Genomic DNA, 23,152 nt, shown 5'->3' on the forward strand with positions numbered 1-23,152 from the left:
GACTTCTAACAACAGAATGAAGTTTCTCAGAAGAGCTTGTCCCTTCTGCAAAAGACTGAACTGAAGCTCTTTTTCTCCTAGGCTTCTTTGATAAAAAACATTTTAGAATCTTTTTCATGTTTAAAATGTTATTTCACCTACCTAATCTAAATCTCTTAACCAATTTAAGATTACTTTTTGATTTGTTTACCTAAGAAATCTGAAATTGAAGGATTTCCCACTATTACCACACCTATCATATTCTTAGTGAAATGACTTTTCTTTAAATGAGTGCAAGATTTAGTAAATATATGACATTATAGGTAATTATACAACAACTTTGGCTATCGTTCAGTCCCTCCTCAATCCTGTCAGTACACTACCAATAAACTAATAGTGTTTGTTATAATGGACAGAGTCCTGGGGGAGTGGACACAAATAACAAGTTTATATCTTTTGACTACCTCTTGGCTCCTGTGTGAACTTGGACAGGTTATTTCATCTCTCTAAACACAGTTTCTTTACTTGTTACATTTATGGAGACGCTGTGAGAAGCCGTAAAAATTTGCAAGGATATAGAGAGAAACTGGAGTATTATTTTCTCAAGATAAGTGGTATTTTCTTTGTCCCATAGTAGAATGCTTTTTGAGTGTGATCTAAATAAATATTACCTTGACTAATGCCTTAAACTAATCAAGTGTAAAAAAGGCTACCAGATCTAGATGAGCTATGTCATCTTTCCAAAGTATCAAATATTACAGTGTAGCTTGAAATACTAAAGTTTATTTTATTATTTAAAAAGATCTGTGTTTAAAAGGGATGAGTAATTCCTCATGTTTTGGTCATGTGCAAAGCAGAAGTATAATTATGGTTTTGATTGCCAATTACACAAAAAGCTATTAAACAAGAAGAATAATATTACTGTAGAAATCATTTAATAACAAAACTACATTTCTATATGTTATTATCTTTTCATTATTGAGTTTAAAGTGACATCTGGTTTTCTAAGTTTCACTACAAAAAGAGATAAAATGTAAGGTGGATAGAACATAAGATAATACGGAATAAAAATAAACAGATATCTAGATGTTGCCCAATCTTCAAATGCACAATATTAAATACATTAAATTTCAATGTTCTCTTTTAATAGTTTTATTTTGAAAAGGGAAGTTGGAGGTAAACACAACTACTATTCTTCTATTGACTACTTAAATCATAAGGAAAGGTATATAACACTATAATTATATAAAATATATACTGTTCCTCATTATTTAGTCAGTGTAAGAATAGACACACACATAATAAATGTAAGAATATGTGTGTATACATGTTTATATCCTTGTACTGAACAGATTTTGCCATGGAAACGTTCTTTATGTTATCAATTACAATTCATTTCCTTTCCTCAGAGACTGTAGGGACTGTAATGTGCTAGCCTAGTGGATAATTCAAGTTCTTTGGCTGAACGTCTGCAATAGTCACAGGGAAAAAGCATATCCCGTTTAGAGTTCAAGAGGAAGAACCAGGATATTAGTATTTTAATAGAAAGAGAGATTATTCTGATCTCTAGAGAACCGCGTTAAGTCATGTTTTACAGTAGTTTTATTCCGTGTTTAGGAATGTGTTAGGAAAGGAGCGTGTTATGTAACTGTGCTAGTAATAAAAGCAAGTTTTACTTTGAAAATTTACATATATCAGGCTCTCTACTCAGGGCTTTAAATGTATTATGTCACTTAGTTCTCACAGTAATCCTACGAGGTAGATTGCAATAAATTTGCAGGTGAGGAAATTGAGACTTAGAATGGTTCAGAAAAGCAAAGTTACGTAGCTTGTACTAATACTGAAGTTGGCTTTTTATTTTAAAGAACAGTTTTTTTTTTGTTAACCGACATTTCAGGAAAAGCAATAAAATCTGCATATATTCCTAGCGGAATGCCCTCACCACTGTGCCAGGATCTTACATTTATGAGCACTCACTATGTGTTAAGTTTAATGACATGAGCAGTCACTATGTGTTAAGTTTAAGCTTTGTGTTACTTATTATAACAACGCCTGTCTAAGCAATAGCTTAGATTCTTTTTGCTCTGTAGCAGTCAAAATAATTCTTTGCTTTATACATATTAATTCATTTAATTCTCAAAATAACCCATCATTGTCTAGATTTTACAAATATGGAAACTTAGGTATGAAGATGGCAAGGGCTCTGTACAATGTCACAAGACTAGAAGTCATCCAGCAAGGATTTCCACCCAGGTAGACAGTCTCCAGGTATGGCCTTGCATTAATCACCATCACGATGCTTTTCTCTCAGTGCGTTTTGACTTGAGAAATAACACCATTATATCAGCAGAGAGATCTCTAGCAGAGAGACTTACTTTCATTTTTAAATTAATAATATTTTAATTTAAAAATATTTTAAAATAATAATGTTAATTGATGTGTGAAAGCAAATATAGTATTTGGCATCAAAGTTTCTTAGCCAGTTGTTTTCCATTATAATGTGTGTTATTAAAGTTGTGTTACTAAATAACACAAATATGTCCTAGTTTTAAAATTCTTTCACTGAAGAAGGTAATGATTTTCCTATGCTCTTCTTTCAAATGGAGAGCTCTACTTTTGCATAGAAAATAAATCATCCATAATTTACTTTAATAGCTAAATTATTCTGAAGTACCTACAAGAATCAGGAAGTTACTCTGCATGGATGGTTTTGAAAAATGTAGTAACATAACATTAACTGACAATTTGATATATGAGCATGTGTGGAGCTGGGGATATTTTAAAAATCACCATAAGCACACTGAATTTTAGTAAAACATACATAAATAAATAAAATGAAAATCTAGACTGCTGTAAGCCCACACATTTTTGTGATATGAATAGAATAATTACATGACAACATAGTATCCAAGGCCCACTACTCCATACACCTAATTTTTAAACTCATTCCAGGTGGCTTAAGAGAAATGGAACATTGGTATTAATAGAATATTAGTGTAATCCTTGTAACTGAGAAAAACTCTTGAGAATACTGAATTCAGCCGTTGTCTTGGACAAGTTCTTTAACATACGGTTCTTAACCTGTATCTACATTAATCATCCTGTTTTAATTAAGTTTTTTCCTTGTGGGATTTATTTTTGTCTATCTTCTATCTAATCATCTCTGTATCTATGCACCCATTTATTTAGCTACACAAGTACATAGAACATAGACAAAAGCAGTGTTCTAGCATTTTGAAGGATGCAAAAGTGAGTATGTCAGATTAATTCAATGACATTTCATCCTAATGCAGAGAAGATGAAGCAACCTTGAAAAAAATGCAGAGAAAGTATATGACATGGACACATTATAACTCATACAACTTTGTTGGATCATATATAAACTTCTGTATCAATGTCAAAACATGCCTTTCCAACACAACACAAATGCAAGTTAACACAGTAATTATCTCAGTGATCAATTATGCCATTGCTTGAGTGAAACGGAGCTATAATCCTTTTCTCAAGGATCTGCAACTTTTAATCCTTTTCCATGACAGTGGCCCTTCTCTATCCTGTTCCATCATCCTCATCTGCCTTACAGCCTAGGACCAAAGTCACTATCCAGAATAATGACAGCCAAAATCTACCGTCTGACCCTGTGAATTTTGATCTTTTTTTTTTTTTTTTTTTCAACTCACCTCAAGGACTTGATTTAAAATCTGTACATGGGTACATGGGATATCAAGACGTAAAAGCAATAAACAAAATGGGACTTCTTGAGTGATTACAGATGATAAAGTTCAAAATAGCTTTGGAATTTGCCAGATCCTGTCAGTCTTGTTTGATTTTCCTCTGATCTCTGCATTCTATTTCTTCTACAGATGGCGCCAATCGATGATCAAAAGTGAGTTGAGTCCGATCTTGGCATAATAGGACTGACTCTATTCTGGCCTTAGTGGGAGATAATTTAGAAATTCTGTTAATTTGCTCCAGGTTCAGCATAAAAATTATCTTTTTGCGAGTTTGATCATAAATTAATGACCTATTTCTTCAAGTGAATGTTTGCTATTTTCTTGAGTTCTGGTCACTATTTTGCTTCTAACTTGAAATTCTAAGCCCCAGGTCCTTACCTCTGAACTTTCATTCCAAAGGCCATATTTTGTTCTATGAAAGACTTTCCAGATATGGATTGTGTGAATTCCTGATTGTCAAGGATTACTCATCATTGATCACTGACCTGCTGTGGGAAACCATGTTACTCATACAGCTTTGCTTATTTTGAGATAGCCTGGCCATTTGACAAGCACAACCTATTCAGCACATTAAAGATAGATCAGTTTCAGATTTTCCCTAGAATTCTGCTATGATTCTGAGCACCAAAGGCTCATCAAGGTGTCTGTGGTAGAAGCTCCTTGGTTGTCCCAGGCCTGGTGAACCAGGAGATTAGAACTATATTGCATTGGGTTGAGTACGCCATGATGGTTAGGTACAGAAAGTGTCTAGTTATTCATCCTAGGCTTTATACCACCTCCCATACTTGGGAAAAATCTGAATAGAATCAGATCAGAGGAGGTTTTAAAGAATTTCTTGAATATCCCTGGTCTTTTCTGAGACTTCTGGTCACAGGCATTAAAAAGCAGGGTCTAAAAATAAGATGCCTAAAGTCAAAATTCTAGCATTGTTTGCTGCAGAATCATGGACGCAGAGTTCAATACTCATTTGCTCATCCTTTTCATTCACTGGAAACACACACAGATGCTGGGACAGCTGGTTTCACTGGCAATGAGTTTTTACTGCTTGCAAGAATGCGCCCTGCATGCCTGGGTCTATGCCTTCTGAGAATTCTGACCATCTGCCCTTTAGCAAAGCTTTCTACCCAAAGTACATTAGATTACCTTGCTCAAGTTTAGTACATACCAAAACTGGGCCTCCAGACATTCTGGAAACTCAGTATAAATAACACTCAGATAACTGATGCTCCGGTCTGTATGTACTCTATTCTTATCATAGAAATGTAATCCTCATGGATACAATTTGCTCCTAGAAATAATGTTTCTATTGTTCAGAAAACTTATTCCATCTAGTGATATGTTTCTAAAATATGTCCACACTAATTATAGGGAAATTCTCTTATAGGCAGTATCATTATGGTTCATTTCCTATCGTCTTTGTTTGGTGGAATCTGTTTTTCTTTCAGAGTGAAAATTAGATTGCTAACAGCCCCTGGGCCATGATAGGAGTTCAGATGGTTGTCAAATAGGTTAGACAATGAAAAGTCCATGACTGCATATCCAGGAAGACCTGTACATTAGGTATTGTCTAGCTTTTAGAACATGTAAGGCAGTTCAGTTTTTGGGGGGAGATTGTATTTTTGTTTTTGTTTGTTTGTTGGTAGATCTGCCATACAGGGATATTAACTCAAATGTAGAACTCAAATTAGGAACTGAGTTCTGGGAATAAAATACCAGGTTAGTCACATGTAGTGAGAATCACAGGCTGAGACCAAGTCACCCTTTAGAGGCTGGATAGTATAATGGTTAAGAACAAATATTCTAGAATGCAACTGTTTGGGTATATCTCCCATGACTTCCACTCACTTCAACATAATTTGAGGCAAATTACTTAACTTCCATCTTTTCATGTGTTAAAATGTTGATTTTAATGTTTTTTCTTATATCATACATAAGTCTGGCAGGGTGACAAATATACCCATCCTTGTGACACCTGCCCTCTGGTCACCATGGTCTTCTCAGGTTGTGGCTGTTGCATTTGTTTTCAAAACTGGGCAGAGAAGAACTAAGATGTGTCCAGATAGATTATCTGAGTACCACATACACTCTTGTTCACATCATATAATAACAGAGAATATGATAATATGAGAACACTGTATTCTCATAAGAGGGTAAGAAAATACAGGTAATTGGTGCTAATCATTGTGCTCTGCCCATAGGTTCTCAGGACATATTCATTGATTTGATGAATGAGTGCATAAATATATAGGGGTTAAAATCACTTTGGAGTAGTGAACACTAAATCAGAGTATGTGCATTCCTGGTTTTATACAAAATGATTTAATGAGGGCTTCCCTGGTGGCACAGTGGTTGAGAGTCCGCCTGCCTATGCAGGGGACGTGGGTTCGTGCCCCGGTCCAGGAAGATCCCACATGCCGCAGAGCGGCTGGGCCCGTGAGCCATGGCCGCTGAGCCTGCGCGTCTGGAGCCTGTGCTCCGCAACGGGAGAGGCCACAACAGTGAGAGGCCCGTGTACCGAAAAAAAAAAAAAAAAAGATTTAATGAAATGTGAGAAATTAATGTAATTTATAATTCTAATTATGCTTTATATAAATATATATACACTTTATAATTTACATGACATATTAATAAGCAGAATATAAATAAATGTATAACTATCAATACGTTTATAAATGTGGAGTTCCTTATATTTTTTGTAGGTAGGGATCCATGAACAAAAGTTTGGAGACCCTGAACCAGAGCATCTCAGAAATAGAGCATGTCAGATAAATCCACTCATACTTGGTAATTTTCCCACCATATATCCTGTTGATGTAAAGAAAAATATACACTAGACTCTATATACCACTAGTACTTTTTTGAATAAAACATATTCTACAAAAGGAAAAAAAGATAAAGAAATTAAGTTCCTTAGCCAAATTATGTACCCACAGCAAATAGCCAACAAATTATACTTTTCTTGATCTTATAATTTTTATCACTATCTAAAGTGAAACTGATTCTTATTAAGATCAATCAGTAAAATAAACTTGGCATCTGAGGAGTTTATATATGACCTTTCCTGAATTTCATTTAGGATCTTAGACCTAAACTGGAAATAAATAGGACCTGTGATTCCCATCAAAAGCAAAATTCAGTTGAACACAATCTTAGGGCTCCAACAAAAACTAGAAATCATTTAATTTTGAGCCACTATTCTAGAAGAAGTTAAGATATCTAAGTTAAGACAAAATAAGAAAATTGAGTTAAGGAGGAGATGGTGACAAACACTACTATAACCCAATTCCAGGCCAATGTTCTATCTATTAGATTAAGGTATATAAAAATCACCAGAGAGACATAGACATTTATTTTTTTTAATTTTGTGGTATGAGTACTGTAGTATTTTATACATTTGAAAGAGATTATAGGTGGAGCCATGAGAAATTAAAAAAATATATGTTAACTTCATAGTCAACACACATAACATATATACACGTGTGTACATACATGAACAGTAGTACATACATACGACAGTATACATATGAATACACACACACATAAGAAACAGAGAGAGAGAGAATGACAGAAACAGAAGGAGAATAGTGAGATCAAAAGGTTCATAAAATTTTATCTGAAATCAATGTTTCTTAACTTTGAAAACTTAAAGTTTAAAATGTATTTGTTCACTTTCATGTTATTAATTGCTTTTCAGTCAGAATACATACAATTGAGTACAAGCATAAAAGGCTATTAATTTATATTTAATATGGCTAAACTAGTCATTATATTGATAAAAATGGAAAGAATATTTCACTAGAGGGACAATAGTTTGATTTTTGCAACTGATAATGTTTCAGCAAAATTTCAAGAGATTATCACTGGAAAAATGATATCAAATCATTTTGAAATGGCATCAATTTAAAGATGTTATTTACAATATTATGAAAAATTTTCTATTAAATGTAAAGCTGCTGCACTCTCTCAGATGTGCTGGATTGCCTCTTGCTTTCTCTGTGAAGGTGAACACACAGCCCTGGATGTCCCTCTACTTCAGATGGAGATGAAACAACACGCTGGGGCACATGGGATCTGACATCCCAGGTGGCCAGTCAGAGCCAGATGAAGAACACAGCAGTGTAAGTGAGCTGCCAGAGGTGGGGTTAGAGGAACGTCAACTTTAATCAATCAAAAACAGGAGGTAGGAGGGGAGTTGGTCAGTTAAATATCCTCTCCTTACCCTCCTTGGTAGAATTCTCTAAGATGTAGTTCCACCTTTCAACCTTAGCAGGGATGCCCTACAAGGCCTAATTCACAGAACCCCTGAGAGCACTACTAGTCTCCCCAGGGCTTTCTGAAGCAGTAGCACACCTGATTCACATCATTCTTTGCCTCAGGGACATTTTTTCCCACAGCCTCACCGCCGTGAACATGAACTTATCAAATAAAGTGAAATAACACCTATAATTCTTTCTTTTAATACATCATGACTTACAATATAATATGACTGACAATATTATATTAGTTTCAAGAGTACAACATAGTGACCTGGTATTTTCATTCATTATGAAATGATCACTCAGATAAATCTAGTAACTGTCACCATACAAAGTTACTACAATATTATTAACTATATTCCCTAAACTATACACTACCTCTCCTTGACTTATTTGTAACAGGAAGTTTGTACCTCTTAATCTCCTTCACCTATTTTGCCCACTCGCCACCTCCTTTCCTCTGCAACCATCAGTTTGTTCTCTGTATCTATGAGTCTGTTTCTGTTTTGTTATGTTTGTTCTTATTTTTTCTTTTTTTAAGATTCCACGTATACGTGAAATCATATGGTATTTGTCTTCCTCTGTCTGACTTATTTTGCTTAGCATAATACCCTCTAGGTTTATCCATGTTGTCTCAAATGGTAAGTTTTCATTCTCTCTCTCTCTCTCTCTCTCTATATATATATATATGTATATATATATATGTGTATACTACCTCTTCTTTACCCCTTCTCCTATCATTGGACACTTAGGTTGCTTCCAAATCTTGGCCATTGTTAATAATGCTGCGGTGAACATTGAGGTGTATATATCTTTATGAATTAGTGTTTTTGTTTTCTTTGAATAAATACCCAGGAGTGGAATCCCTGGATCATATAACAGTTCTATTTTTAATTTTTTGAGTAACCTCCATACTATTTTCCATAGTGGTTATACCAATTTACATTCCCACCAAGAGTGCACGAGGCTTCCCTTTCTCCACATCCTTGCCAAGACTTGTTATTTGTTGTCTTTTTGATAATAGCCATTCTGATGGGTGTGAGGTGATGCCTCATTGCAGTTTTGATTTGTACTTCCCTGATGATTAGTGATGTTGAGCAGCTTTTCATGTGCCTCTTGGTCATCTGTATGTCTTCTTTGGAAAATGTCTATTCAGGTCATCTGCCCATTTTTTAATTGGATTGCTTCCTTTTTTTTTTTCTTTTCTTGATATTGAGTTGTATGACTTCTTTATATATTTTGGATATTAACTTCTTATTGGACATAACATTTGCAAATATCTTTTCCCACTTAGTAGGTTGGCTTTTCATTTTGTTGATGGTTTCTTTTGCCGTGCAAAATTTTTTAGTCTGATGGAGTCCCATTTGTTTATTTTTGTTTCTGTGCCCTTGCCTGAGGAGGCAGATCCAAAAAAATATTGCTAAGACTGATGTCAAAGAGTATACTGCCTACATTTTCTTCTATTAAGTTTTATGGTTTCAGGTCATACATTTAGGTCTTTAATAAATTTGAGTTTATTTTTATATATGATATTTTCTTATGAGAACTAAAGGAGAGCTTCAAAGACCTTTTTAAAAAATATATTTCATTTGAGGGACAATTCCTAAAGATAGAGAATGGTTTATTTCTCTTGCATATCACAGTGTTCAGGTAAATAGATACTCTATCATTATTCTTCAGGCGATTTGAATAAATGTCTCTATGTTTTGCTTGAGTGATTTTTATCTGGTGTGGCTTTCCAGTTTGTTTGTTGCAGTTCTTGGCAGGAGGAACATGTTTTTAGTATGTGCAAAACTTATTCTGTATTCCACAAAAATATGTATTTTTACTTCTTTAATGTGAGTCCTATTTATCTATTGCTATACATAATTTTAAGGGATATTATTTTTGCTATTATTGTTGAAGAGACATGTTACTCATATTTTCTAATTTATATTCCTGGTATGTGTGGGGGGGTTTTTGTTGTTTTCTGGTTTTGTTTTGTCTTGTCCAAGTGGGTATCGACCTACTTCAATGTGCTAGTTAATTAACTAATTAATTTTAATTTGGAATTTGGTGTAGAATTTATTAAACATTATAATTTAATAAGTATAAAGAAGAAACATCTTTAAATATTTATATTTTTATTCACCCAAATTAGGTGAAAATAGTTTAAAATTTTACTTTGTGAATATTAGCAACATTAATATGAATACATTTAAAACTCTAGGTAAAAGAAAAATATTTATTTAAAAAATATATTTTATTCTACCTTTATGTCTATTTTCACTTTTAACCATCATATCAGAGATTAAAGGTGAAGAAGTTTTGTCATGTAACAACAAACAAAATCCAGCACCCTTTTATATAGTAGGTGGTAGATGAGTCTTTGTTAAATTAACAAATGGTCCAATATTCTAGAACTATTGCATCCATTTTTTGTAATCTAATACTCAATAACATATATTTTCTGCTTATTATATATTATTATTTTCAGATACTATTCATTTATATTAATTATGCATGAAATTTCTAACTACTTTAGATTTAAGATTAAACTAATTATCATAGTTCAAATATGATTTAAATGAAAGCTACATTCTCAGAAGATATGAAATATTATTTTCTTTTATATATTGAAAAATGCCAATATTTTATTATGAAATGAAATATAGTTAATATACATTCTGAGGAAACCTTTGTTCCCATTTTTCTGAAAACCAGTTTAGTTTCCAGTTATTTATATCAGTTTCTTAATTTTATTTAGAGCAGTTCTGAAAGATTACTATAAAGCAACATATTTCAGTTTTTATACCTTTTCAAATATTTTCACAGTAGCTTATTTAGGTAAAATTCAAGAATTTTTATTTTATTTATACCTCATATAAATGTAATTTATTCCTTTTTATTGTACCAATCCTGTTAAGTTTCAGATTCTCATTATTCAATATATCTTTCTATATAAATCACAGTCTCTACATTAAAAAATATGGGTTTTGCAGCACTGCAGAAGAAGTTTCTGTATTATCTATTTATTAGAGCAGTGATAAATGATACTGTCTTTAAATGGAGTGGATCCCAAGCAAATAAATGACTTGTATAAAGTTTGTCCTTCTCTTCATCCTCAGATTATTCCTATATACCAGCCAGAGCTCTGGGGGCCCATTTTTGTTGTCTGCAGTTAATTTGAGGTCAGGGCTAGAATTAGACTAATAAATTTGGATATAGACATAATCAAAACTAAGATCTGATTGGCCTGGCATCATAAAACAATTTGGGATCATTAATTCTGCATTCAATGTGGCACTCAGTATGTGGTATTCAGATTACCAAGAATTATTCTATAAACATGAATACATTTGAAAAAAATATGTCTAAAATTCATGTTAATGTACTTTTATCTGCCTCATTTCAAAAAGGATTTTAGGATAAGGTCAGAGTATAAATTGTTTTGCTTTGTCTTTAATTAGGGTAAAGAAAAAAGAGATGCAAAATTGTAACAGGTAAAGCAGCAGTTGCTACACAGAAAATATGTTGTCAGTAGAAAACCTTACACAATATCTAAATCTGGAAGGCTACATGATCAGTTACATAACTTATAATCTCCACAAATTTAAAAAAAGCAAGCAAATATTCTCATGTAGTCTTCTTAGGAAGTTTTATCTGAAATCCAGAATCAAGTTTCCAGATACGAAGCATTCTCTATCCTATATGTATAATATATATTATACATGATATACTATATATACGTATATATTGATATGTATTATATAATACTATATTATATACTATATATAATATGTATGTGTGTATATGTACTGAGGAAAAAGTGTTATAACTTCACTACAGACCCTAGTAACTGTCAACTCACAAAGATCTGTGCCGTTGTTAGTGCCATCTATTTCACAATGTATGTGATATGAAGTGTTCAATTTTGAGTGGATTCTACCTTCACCTTATCTCTCTTGCAGCTGTTGAGTAAAACAATATTTTCATAGTTTTTCCTAAGAGTCAAAGACTATGGGATATACAAATATACGGGAAATACTGGGTTTTAAAAGATATAACACTTCAGGGGCTTCCTTGGTGGCGCAGTGGTTGAGAGTCCGCCTGCCGATGCAGGGGACGCGGGTTCGTGTCCCGGTCGGGAAGATCCCACATGCCGCGGAGCGGCTGGGCCCGTGAGCCACGGCCGCTGACCCTGCGCGTCCGGAGCCTGTGCTCCGCAACGGGAGAGGCCACAACAGTGAGAGGTCTGCGTACCACAAAAAAAAAAAAAAAAAAAAGATATAACACTTCATAATGAGGTCAGATGTTTGGCTATGATGACGTGGCTTTGACAACAGACCAGATCATTGTGAATCAATTATATTGTGTGTTCAGAGTAGATGATTATTCATCATCGTGTCGACTCCAGGTTACAACATTTCAAGTTGGCTGGGTTGCTCCTCTCTCTCCCTCTCTCTCTCTCTCTGTCTCAGCTTAATTGTGGGTTTTGAAGTGCAATACATACTACATGAGATATCACTGTTTTCGGTTTCTTTTTGGTAATTCTTAAGCCTTTTTGCTAAATCATACACATTATGTTAAATACCTTGTTTCCTTATGACTACTTTTTTGTAATTTATTATTCTCTTCCTTGTCCTTTCACTCTTTAGTTCAGGAATATTTTGGTAATGAAGAAGGAGAGCATTTATGAAGTCACTAATTAGATTACAAAGAAAGAAAAGACTGAGTAGAGCTTTCATTGAGCAGGTACTTTGAGGTCAGAGCAGGGCTATCATGGCCAGTAACAGGCAAATCATTACACCTTTAAGCTTAAATTAAATTAAAAAAAATGCTCTTCAAAAGCATGTAGAAATGCCTTCTAAACCTCACATTACAAAGAAAAAAAAAGCTTTCTCATTGTAAGCACTAGCTCCTACTTATTTCTTTAACATCAACATCATAAAGGAAAAATTATTTGCTCTTTTTGGACATGTAACTACAGTATTTGCAACAATTATTTTGAATTTGAAAATAAAAATTCTATAAGACAAAGGTTCTAATGGTAGACTATTACAAAATGACACAAAACACAAAACAATTTCCTATCCCTATTTAACCACTTAAGAAATATATTCAATTTCCCTAAATCAGCTTACTTGGAAATGTCTGAGTCACTTTAAATGACACAAAGGAAATCCAGCACACAATTTTTGCTGTTTTCCCTGAAAATTGCAGGGCTAATTCCCTATGCAGTGCACATAAAATGTAACTCCTAATGTCCAGTTTGGTTTTATCTGAAGAAGTGAAGCAGAGAAAATAGAGTATTAAGTGTTAGCACTGCTTGTTTGCTGGCAAACACAAGATTTTCAGTTACCTGAATAATTTAGAAGTATTTGGGGTGTGTGTGTGTGTGTGTGTGTGTGTGTGCGTGTGTGTGTATGTACATATTTCCTCCTCTTCCCATGCTTCTTTCATGAGTACAAAACAATATGTGTCACATATATACAATGGAATATTACTCAGCCATAAAAAGAAATGGAATTGAGTTATTTGTAGTGAGGTGGATGGACCTAGAGTCTGTCGTACAGAGTGAAGTCAGAAAGAGAAAAACAAATACCGTATGCTAACACATATATATGGAATCTAAGGGAAAAAAAAAGAGTCATGAAGAATCTAGGGGTAACACGGGAATAAAGACACAGACCTACTAGAGAATGGACTTGAGGATGTGGGGAGGGGGAAGGGTAGACTGTGACAAAGTGAAAGAGTGGCATGGACATATATTCACTACCAAACGTAGAATAGATAGCTAGTGGGAAGCAGCCACATAGCACAGGGAGATCAGCTCGGTGCTTTGTGACCACCTAGAGGGGTGGGATAGGGAGGGTGGGAGGGAGGGAGACGCAAGAGGGAAGAGATATGAGAACATGTGTATATGTATAACTGATTCGCTTTGTTATAAAGCAGAAACTAACACACCATTGCAAAGCAATTATACTCCAATAAAGATGTTAAAAAAAAAAAAGCCAGAAAAAATGTTCACAATGTAGCCTGATGCTGGCATGAGAATACAGTTATTTTATTTGAAATTTTAGTGACATAACACCAAATCAACTGTGTTAAATGGTTTTGTATGACAAGACTAATAATGACTACTTTTGTAGAACAAAAAATCATTGTGCCCTTTTGTAGCAGAAATGTGAATTGTAGAGTACTAGCACCATTATTTCCCCTCTAACAAGCCACACGTGACTGAGGTAAGACCACAGATGTTGTCTGACTTTATGTTGCCTTATCTAGGAAAAATAACAATGGCTTTACTTCTGGTCTCATCGGTATAGGACAATTTTCATCAAACAATTCTAAGTGTTGAGATATTGCTCCTCTTATTCAGATCCAAAAGAGTCTAGGACCTAGATGCCATTATAATGAATGTAAATTACCGTACAGAATTTCCTTTGCGTCAGGATGTGGTCGTCTTCTTTTTTTTTTTTTTTTTTTTTTTTGCGGTACGCGGGCCTCTCACTGTTGTGGCCTCTCCCGTTACAGAGCACAGGCTCCAGACGCGCAGGCTCAGCGGCCATGGCTAATGGGCCCAGCCGCTCCGCGGCATGTGTGATCCTCCCGGACCGGGGCACGAACCCGCGTCCCCTGCATCGGCAGGCGGACTCTCAACCACTGCGCCACCAGGGAAGCCCCGTGGTTTTCTTTTTTTCCTAGCAGTTTGTGACAGTCACAAATCATTCTTTAATTCTGCTAGGACTTCTGGTTTTGATTCTTTCTTTGTGCTACCTGATCCATTAATTTACTCTTCAGTTAACTAACTTAAAGTAACTGAAATGGAAGAAAAGAATCAACTGAATAGTGATAGTGAAGTGAATCATATCTTCTACCCACCGCTGCTATCAAGTAAGCTTGTTTCTCCTACTCAGTGAAAGAAGTGGATGATCTTAACAGGCAAGGGAAACGTCTATTTTATTACAATATTTTGTAGAGGAGGGTTTAATTTCTACATTTTCCCTGTCCAAAATTCATCACCTTCTACATCAAAATTTGGTGGCAAGTGTCAGTACATTTCAGTGTTGGGTTTTTTTTTTCATCTATTGAATAAGTCAACAGACTAAAGTGGCAATATAAATAAATAAATAAATAAATAAATATTTCTCCTAGCCAGTTATAAGAATAGTTAGAAACCATATTTTTAGGATAAAGATGTGATTTAAGAGAATAGATTGAACTCAACTCTGGAAGAGGTGACTGGGGGCTGAGAGGGGTTACTGTTTCTTTGGTGCAAAAATAATTGCTCCTAGTTAAGTTGTATAAAAATATTATATATTTATAAAAATAGAGAAGCTAGTCAAATAAATGGCACTTTATACAAGCTTGTTACCTTATTTAATAAATGATAATTATATGCCCACTATGTGCCCAATTGTATTCCAAATGTTGGGATAAAAAGAGAGTAATGCAATTTTAAAAAGTGCCTTTTATACATGAAGAGGAGTAATATATAGTGTGGCCATCAAGGGAAACCCCTCTGAAGATGCAGCATTTGGTTTGAGAATTAAATTATGAGTAGAAGACAATATAAAAGTCAGTAGACACAAAGTATTAGAAGGTTGCAACAACATGTGCAAAGGTCCTTAATGTGTTCAAGAAACATAGTCAAAGTTTTTAGTGAATAAAGGAGAAAAAGGTAAGGAGTAGGTTGGCTAATAGCAATGGTGTGATAATATAGGGGGTTATAGACCATGGAAATGATTAGAGCAGCTTTTCCCAGACCCTGGGAGTCCCCAAGACATTTAAGGGAATGTGCAAGGTCAAAAAGATTTTCAAAACAATGTTAAGACATTATTTTCCCTTTTCACTGTTTTCACATTTGCACTGATGGTGCAAAATTAATAGCAATTTGCTGGTGACTTTGTACAAATCAGGGCAGTACTGCACTAATGATCTTTGTATTCTTAAGTGCCATGCACTTGTGTTAAGATAAATGTCAGCTGCAGTTAAGGCTGGCTTTCATGAGGCAGTAAAAAATTACTAATTTTCTTAAATCTCAACCATTGGGTACCCCATTTTCTAATGTTCTGCGTGTTTAAATGGAAACCCTTTCTTCTGCTGTAAACCAAAGTATGCTGATTGCCTCAAAAAAAAATCACTTGAGAGATTATTTTTATTCTTGAGTTGAACTTCCTCTTTTACCATAAAACATAATTTCTAACTGAAAGAATGACTGGCAGGAAAACTATGATTATTTAAAATATAAAGTAAGAAAAACTGTCAATTTAAGGTAACTGACATTTGTGGCCAGTGATAAAATCCATACTTCTAAGTGAAAATTAGATGAAATTATATATATGTATATATATATATATATATATATTTTTTTTTTTTTGCGTTATGCGGGCCTCTCACTGTTGTGGCCTCTCTTGTTGCAGAGCACGGGCTCCGGACGTGCAGGCTCAGCGGCCATGGCTCATGGGCCTAGCCGCTCCGCGGCATGTGGGATCTTCCCGGACCGGGGCACAAACCCGTGTCCCCTGCAACGGCAGGCGGACTCTCAACCACTGCGCCACCAGGGAAGCCCTGAAATTATATTTTGAAAAATTTGTTTTTGCCACAATGAGAGTGAAAGCTTCCCCAGGCATAAAAACACTGATACTATGTGTGATAATATTAACATATGCAATTTTGACATTGTTGTAGAATATATTAAAATTTAGAAGATCTGCAAAAACCCGTAAAGCACTAGTATTTCTTAATGATCAATGCATATTGCAAAATATTTTATGGATAACAGCTCTATTCCAGGTGATATATAGACTGTTTTTTAAATAACAATAATGAAAACTTTATCTATGCTTTCAGATCCCACACTGCAATTAACCTTTAAGAAACTACCACTTGTTAAGTTTTGGTGTAGCATCAACAAAGGCTATCCATACCCAGTAATATGAAAGGCTATTAACATATTCATTCTTTCTTCAGTCACACATCCTGGTGACCTCAGATTTTCTCCATGAAGGTAAAAAAATATATATATATTTCAACAGATTGAATGCAGAAGCAGATATGAGACTCTACCTGTCTTTTTTATTAAGCCAGATGTATAGAGATTTGCAAACATTTAAAATAAGGCCATTTATTCACTCAGTATATTGTTTTGGAAAATACAGTTACTTTTATAAAAACATGTTATTTATGTTAACAAGTAATGCGTTTATAAATATTTTAAAATAATGTATTAATGATATTATTACATTCAATCTATTGATTAATTAAACATTCATTATATTAAATCTAATATAGTAGATATTACATAGGCAAAAGCTCTGTGGCGGTCTCAATGATTTTTAAGAGGGCAGAAGGGTCCTGAGACCACAGTGTTTAATGCCTCCTGCTTTAGCACGCTTTTGCTCACAAAATCCAATCATAACCAATTTAAACAAGTAAGAAATTTCTTGACTCCTGTAACCAGGAAGTCAGAGGTAGCACACACTTTAGACACTTGTTTGTTGGATTCTGTTCTCTGCAATTCCCTCAGTTCTCTGCCTACATGCACTGGCTGTGCCCTCAGATTCTCACTTTCTTCCTGGCTTCAAGGGATTGGCATATACACACCACTATATATAAAATACATAACTAACAAAATAGCTGAAGGGATTCGAGCTCTCCTATCTGTAGCAAAGTTTGTTTTTCACAGTTCCCAGCAATTTCTCTGAAATTCACTTTGATTAGATAGGTTTAGGTCACATAACCTCTCCTCATTAATCCATGTGGTCATTCATGTAACATGTGATGGCAGGAGTTTCTATATTTCTTTTTTAGTTTCATGTTCCTACCCTGGAGAAAAGGTAGAGTCACTTTCCCTGGCACTACAGGAATCCTCCATGGAAAAGATAGAGAACGATGTTAGAAAGGCAGCCAAGTAATCCTCTGTGCTGTACTACTGGGTTTGTACTAAATGCAGTAAAAAGAGTTATAGATTTTTAAGCAGAAATGCCATAAATTAACTTGCAATATTTGTAAATAGTTTAAGCTGCTCTATGGAGAATGGAAAGTTGAGAGCAAATGTACTATCAGGGAGAGCAGTTAAGAGGTTATTGCAGTAATACACAGAGGAGGCAATGACATATTGATTTAGGGATTGGTAAAAAGTGATGGATAGAGGTAAACTGATCTCTTCTATACTTGGAGATTTTTACCAACAAAGGTACTCAGTCTTTGGATTGTAGGATGAGAGGAAGAGCAAAATAACTTTAGGGTTTTGAGCTTAAGCTCCAGAGAGCACTGGATAATGCCATGTTCCAAAATGGGTGAGAATCAGAAAGGAATATGTTGGGGGAGAATAGGAATCAGTTTTAGGCATGGTAAAATTGAGATGCTTATTAAATGATCTTGTTAGTAACGTCAAATAGATATATGGTTATGAGTTTTCAACCTTGCCGTCACTATATCTTACAAAAGTTCATAGTATACAAATAAAGATGATAATTTGGTGTCATATCAATGAAACTGGGATTAAGATAGCTAATGACAGTCAACATTATATCTACTACTTCCTGTTTTTAAAGTCTTTAAATACCTTTATCTTGATCTGAAAATATAATTCCTTAAGCTTCCTAGTCTACCTGTTCCACACAAGTATGCTTTAAATAAATATATATCGAACATCCAATATGTGCCATGTACCACTCATTAATTTTAATTAGCATATCAGTGTCTAGTTTAGGAACATATACATAATTCATATTTATTCCTAAAAACATGTCCACCATCTTGTAAGAGAGTTTAAAAAGAAATATAATATTGAGCATAATAAAAATTATTTTCCTTATTTATTTCACAACTATATTTCCCTTGTCCAACATTGGTTAGGCATAATGCCAAGCACTGACAGCGTTGAATGCATGAAGATTACAGTTTGGGGTGTTGTGAATAGTGATTCACAACTCTAAAACATCAAGTAGATAAGTAGGAGATATGTAATGCGAGAAAGAATATGAGGCGTATTTGAAACCATTACTCTTCACAGTCAGCTCAAATCGGTCTGGTCTGTTTATGGACAACTTCAATGGATCTAACTGAAGGGGATGGTGCCACTTAGTCTAGTATTTCTCAACCTAAGAGACTGGAAGATTCTTTGCTGTGGGGCTTTCTAGGACTTTAGCAGCGTCCCTGGCCTCTACCCGCTGGATGCCAGTAGCAATCGTGGCAAGCAAAAATGTCCCCAGGCATTATCAAAAACTGTTGCTCGAATCCAACCTTCTTCTCAGGATCATGCCCATATTTCTTGCAACTACTCTCTAGAAAATTCTACGTGCATGCCCTAACATCCTCTCTAACGAAAAAAAAATCTAAGTTAAAATTATTTACCTTCTCCCTGGTATCATAAAAGTCGGAAGATAATTTGACAACAAATATGGCCATCAGAATTATCTGAGGAGGGATTTTTAAAGCCCAGGAAAGTTTATGATTTACCTGAGTTTATGTGGAGGGTTTGAATATAGAATTAGTACTAAAATGCATGATCCCTGAATTCTCATTTTGTGCTCTTTCCACTAGAACCCTGACTTTATGTATGCCTACTTCTCATGATGTTGTTATTTATTGCTTAGTCTCTAAGAAACAGTGTCTCACTGGATTCATGTTTACTCTCCTGGTATTTTTAAAACTTGTTCCAAAAAAATCCTTGTTCACTCCTCTCCCATCTCTCATCAGGTTAGTCATAGAACCTTATAAATGATTCTGTATAACTTTTTAGAGCATTCGTCATTCTAACTACCTTCCACTTTCATTCCTTATTAATGGCCCCACCCCCAAACTCTAGTTTTAGGTTCACTGGCTACTTCGTGTTTGTACGTCTTGTCCTAGGCTCCAAACTGTTTGGTCTTACCTCTCTGTTCTTCAAATTATATAGCACAGAACCACTAGCTGAACCTTGAAACACCACTGTAATTATACCACTCCTGTATTCCTAAATGTTAAAGGATTCTTCCAATTCTAGAGAACATATTTTAGGTTATATAGTATTTTTTTCTGTAAATAAAATTATTTTTTGGTTTAAGGACCTTCATAATTTATTTGTAGGCAAATCACCATGTATCATCAAGGTTTTTACTCTAGCAGAATTGCTCTCCTCACCCTGAAAAAAAACTTAAGCACTCTGTCTGGAAGACTTTTTTACATTGTTTCCTGTGCCAGAATAGTTCATTTCTTCCGCCTGTCCAACCCTATCCTTGTTTCAAACTCCAAAGACTCTCCATAGAAAAAACTAGCCTATTCCAGCACACAATGGTGTCTCTCTCTTCTGATATGTCAAAATATATATGTATTTTTTACTTGTTATTTTCAATTAATAATGTACTATCATACAATATCTCTTGGATTTATTTTCTTAGGCCAGCTTCTGAGACAAGGATTTGTGTGCAAATGGAAGAAATCGAGCAAAGGCATTATTTGAGATGAAAACCCAGCTTCTCTTAAAGTTCCTGGGGAAGTCTAGTGTATAAAATCTACAGCAGAGTTTATCTCATCTCCAGGTGAATGAGATGGTCCATAACACTATAGCAGTCATTCAGTGTTTAGTAACCCCTGGCCACTCTGAGGACTCAGGTCGGCTGGGCTGGGCTGGGGTTGGGCAGGCTTCTCTGAGTCATGTAGCTTCAATAGCACAGTGGTAATCTTCCAAGATGGTACAGGTCAGACAGTAGAAACAGGCTCTCAAAAGGTGAAGGACAGACATACAGACTTTAAAAGAGATCACTTTGGCTCTGGACAAAGCAATGAAGATCTCTACTACATGTGTCATTTTAATAATTGCAAAGCTGTTAACCATTTAATGCACTTATTCCTTCTCTGTTTCAATAGATGACAAGGTTCTGAACAGCGGGGCTGGTTCACATACTGTGTCTTTTGGTGCCTGCTCGGTAGCAAGCACTGAACATAGTCATTGCTTAGTCCATATTTGTTCATTCATATTTCAAATTAATTAGCACTTATCTTTTACATGATATCATACTTAGGTTACAGGTTAGATTATAGGTTTTTAAAGTTATTTTAGTATTGTGCAAAATGAGAAAACATTATTATTTGCCCATTTGGGTTTCATTTTCCCACTTATATATAAGAAACCTATGACTTCTATAGGAATATAATTGCCAAGATTTTCAACTTACTATATAAAGTATTTGGCTCTCTTCAGCAGCTTCTTTTCTTGGATCACTTAAGCTCTCCCCTTTATGTGTGTTCCTTAATACTTATATTCTGTCTCTGCCAGCCAGTGTGTCTGCCACAAGGTACTGGCAAATGAAAATGTCAATTCTTTTTCAGGATATTTTAATTATAGCTCCTTCAAGTTCTTCACATGGTGAAGACTAAACTTATGCATATTGTTTTAATTTTTTGTATGTGACACTATAGATTTTTATAGCAAAATAATTTTTTTTCTTCTGGCTTTTACCATAGTTACTGTAGCTATAGTGAGGGTGTAGTGAGTTTGATATTTAGCAAGGAAAAAAAAGCAACATTTGTGAGCAAACGTTTCATTTTTTTATTGCAATTCTATCTTTATCAATACATGATTAATTTATGTCTAACTTACCTTCTTGAATAAAGAATACTCCAATAAACACAAATAAATAATCTAGATTAAGTTTTCAAAAAGTGATACTTTTTCATCTAATGACACAGCCCAGCCTTGACTATTACTAATCAAATGTGTTTCCTTAAGGTGCAATCATGTAAATGATGAGATGTTCTCACCACAAGCTTGAATAGTTTATTTTACAATTCACTGAAGATCATTCCATTATTAGATGAAACTTAATAATTCTTTTAAAAAGGCAATAGACTCATTCCCTGTAAAAATCCTCAGTGTTTTGTTTTATATCAGTAATGTTACATTTATATTTATTTGTCTTTATTAGTAGATTATTGTGACAAACTGCTAAAACTGCAAGATAGTCCTCAATATAATATTGTTTCGGTATCAGCTGTAAGCCCTTCTTCAGGTTTTTTTTTTTTGCAATATTTCTCAGTATAATTATTTTGTAGCTATACATACATGTATACAAGTACATACATATGCACAAACACACACTCAAGTCCTTTTGGGGTGTTGGGGGAAATGGGAAGATGTTGGTCAAAGGATACAAATTTTCAGTTATAAGATGAATAAGTTCTGGGATCTAAAGGACAGCACAATGACTATAGTTAATAATACAGTATTGTATACTTGAAATTTACTAAGAGAATAGATCTTAAGTGTTCTCACCACACATGACAAAACAATAAATAAATAAAAGTAACTCTGTGAAGTGACGGATGTGTTAACTTGATAGTAGTAACCATTTCATAATGTATAGGTATATCAAATCATTACATGACACACCTTAAATATATAGATTTTGTCACTTATACCTCAATAAACCTGGAAAGGAAAATAAAACGCAAGTTCATGAAAAACAGGAAAAAATGAAAATTTGTTTTACAGAAGAAAATTTAATGAGTTACTGAAAGAGAAATACAGGAGACCAACAAGGCTGAAAAACAAGGTTTCTAAAGAGAAATTGATTTCGGGCTAGATTTGATAAAAAAGAAAGAGATTGTATAAGTATTTCCAGAAATTTTCAGATACTCTATTGCATAGTGGTAAATTCTATTATGCCATGTAAGGCCATAATCAGTGGTATTCCCATCTATCCTCCCAGATTTCTTCATTAGTTTTCTTTCTAAATCCTATGTTCAATGGTATATATTTCCACCTTTACTAGTTTATTTATTCTCTTTTTCCTCTTTTTAACTTTCCTTTCCATACTGAGTAAGCTCTACTTCTTTTAGGTACACCCTAACCTCGACTGCCCTTAAAGTATAATACAGAAGAGGGAAAACACGGTACTTTCAGTCAACCAAACCAAAGCCTAGAGAATTAATTCCATCATTTATTGGCTGTATTTTCCCAGTTGGAAAATGAGGAAAACAATACCTGCTGTAATTAACTCATGATGTTTTGTGATTTTCAAGCGAGATTACATATATGAAAGCAATTTGTAAAGAGCAATGCTTTATTAGATTGAGCCAACTCAAATATAACTCATTTAGGAAGTATTTCTGAATCCCACATCTAAGAAGAATCTATTTTCCCCTCTGGGCTACAAAAGCTTTTAGTTTATATCTAAATTATAGAAGTTATGCTATAGGCCTCAAAAAATTAGA

Source organism: Globicephala melas, chromosome 18 (genome assembly GCF_963455315.2).
Source record: "Globicephala melas chromosome 18, mGloMel1.2, whole genome shotgun sequence".
NCBI lineage: Eukaryota > Metazoa > Chordata > Mammalia > Artiodactyla > Delphinidae > Globicephala > Globicephala melas.